This window comes from Nicotiana attenuata, unplaced genomic scaffold (genome assembly GCF_001879085.1).
Source record: "Nicotiana attenuata strain UT unplaced genomic scaffold, NIATTr2, whole genome shotgun sequence".
Taxonomy (NCBI): Eukaryota; Viridiplantae; Streptophyta; class Magnoliopsida; order Solanales; family Solanaceae; genus Nicotiana; species Nicotiana attenuata.
Genome location: NW_017671957.1, coordinates 152,353 through 154,917, shown reverse-complemented (window position 1 = coordinate 154,917; position 2,565 = coordinate 152,353).

Genomic DNA, 2,565 nt, shown 5'->3' with positions numbered 1-2,565 from the left:
CCGTTGGCCAGTAGCTCGTCTACTTCCTTACCGACCACTTCATTGATGGCGGCGTTGAATTTTCTCCTCATCTGTCGCACGGGCGGATGTAGTGGATCGACATTCAGCTTGTGGGTGGCGATGTCTTGCGGGATTCCCGGCATATCTGAATGGGAAAAGGCGAACAAATCTGCATGGTTAGTTAAGAATTCACAATACTTACTTGGGTTGGCGAGACCTTGCCCGATATAGGCTTTCTTCGTAGGATCGGTTTTGTCCAATTGGACTGGGTCGAGGTCTTCGACCGTTGCTTTACAGGCTTCCACGACGTCGGGGTCTTTGATGACGTCCGTTGTCGGGTTGACCTTAGTTCCCGACACGGCTAATTGCTATGCCTCCGCGCTCGCCCCCTTTAGCTGTTGGGTGTGGGCGCAGTCTTGGGCTATTTTGTAGCATTCTTGTGCGGTGCGTGGCTCGCCTCGAATACTGAATACTCCCCATGGGGTAGGGAATTTGATCACTTGGTAGAGTCTTAAAGGGACCGCTCACATGGCGTGTATCCACGGGCGTCCTATGATGACGTTGTACGCCGTTTCTTGGTTCATCACGTGGAAAGTTGTTTCCAGCGTGACTCCTCCCGCTAAGACGGGCAGTGCTATTTCTCCGGACGTCCGTTCCACTGCATTGTTAAAACCGGTTAGTGTTATGCAGCGCGGTATTACCTTATCCTCGAGTCCCATTTGTATGAGGACCCTTGGGTGGATAATACAGGCGCCACTTCCGTCATCGATCATGACTCTTTTAACATCCGTATCAGCGATACGTAAAGTGATAACTAAGGCATCATAATGAGGGAAAGACAAACCGTCGGCATCAGACTTATCGAAGGTGATACAATCTTCGAAGTCCTCATACCGTTCATGGGCGATGGTCCGCTTTAGTCTGTGTGTGGTGGCGAGCTTGACGTGATTGATCGTTGACTCGTCGCCGCCTCCGACGATCATGTTTATCGTGCGCGCTGGGGAAGGTGGCTTCGGCGGCCCGTGGAGTTGTTCCCGTCCGCGTGCAAAGTTGATTTTTCCTTTGTCACTGAGTAGCTCCCTCAGGTATCCCTGGTTCAGCATCCTGACCACCTCTTGCCGTAGGCCTATACAGTATTCGGTTTTGTGTCCTCGTTCCTGATGGAACTCACATAGGGCGTTTGATTTCCTTGTGGCAGGGTCTGATTCATCTTCTGCGGCCAATGCACCTTGGTGCCTAGCTTCTCCAGTGCGTACACTATCTCTGAAGGAGATACACAAAAGTTATGGGCAGTTAATAAAGGGGGCGTACCTCTTTCGTTTCGCAGTGGGGTGACGTGTCGCTGTAGTGCGTCTGTATGCCTTGGTGGCGGATGGGAGGATCTGGTGTATGGCTGGTGTCGATCTCTGTTGGAGCGGGGGAGTTGTTCCCATCGACCTTCGTTCCGTCGATCTCTCCTTGTTTCTGAGTGTATCGCTGTTAGCCGTTGGGTCGGCCCATTAAGATCATCCTCGTCCGCTCGTACCTCGGCGCAATAGGCGTTGTGGATTTCCTCCCATGTGGTAGGGGGATATTTCATGAGGCGGCTCAGCAGCTTCTTGGTTGCCCTCGAACCATCTCTGCTTAGCCCGTTCTGGAAAGCGACGACTGCCATACCTTCCGATACGTTTGGTAGACTCATCCTTACCCTGTTAAACCTTGCCAGGAAGTCCCTAAGTCCTTCTCCTGCGTTTTGCCTGGGCGAAGATGTCGTTGACCCTGGCCTCCGCTTTCTTCGCGCCTGCATGGGCTGTGACGAATTTATCCGCCATTTCCTCGAACGTTGAGATTGCCTTAGCCGGTAGCTGAGAGTACCATGTTAAGGCCCCTCCTGTCAACGTCTCGCCAAACTTCTTCAGCAGTACCGACGGTACCTGTTCTTTCGATAGGTCGTTTCCCTTCACAGCGGTGACGTAGTGGATCAGATGATCCTCGGGATCTGTGGTTCCGTCATATACCCTTAAGTAGGGTGGCATCTTGAAGGTTTTTGGGGTGGAGTGAGGAGCAGCTTCTTCGGTGTATGGTTGTTCAACGAACCTTCCCACGTCGCGTTTTGGTAGCAACTTGGGAGCACCGGGGATCTTGTCGACCCTCTCCTGATGTTCCTTCATCTGACCACGGAGCGTCTTGTTTTCATTTTCCATTTCTTCATCTTCTTTAGGATGGCCGTTAGCGTGCCATCGTTGGTCTGTGTCTCGATGGGTCTGTTATTTACTAGTGTAGCTTCCGGTTCACCCACGGCAGCAGTGGTACCTACTGTTGGTGTACATACGATGTTATTTTGCGGTGATCTCTCAACCAAACCACTTAGAGTGCTTGTTAGCCATCTTTCCAGTAGCTCTTTGACCGCTGAGGGTGCTTCCGTAGCCGCAGATGTGGAAGCTCCTTTTTCGTGCAAGATCGTCAGGCCTTCGGATGGGGAAGGTGAGATCTCTGCACCTGGTGTGATGCTAGGGGTTGCATTCAGGATGCCACCGTCACTGGCCTCGTTGAGAGGGCCCAGGAGATTGGTAGTGACACCCAATA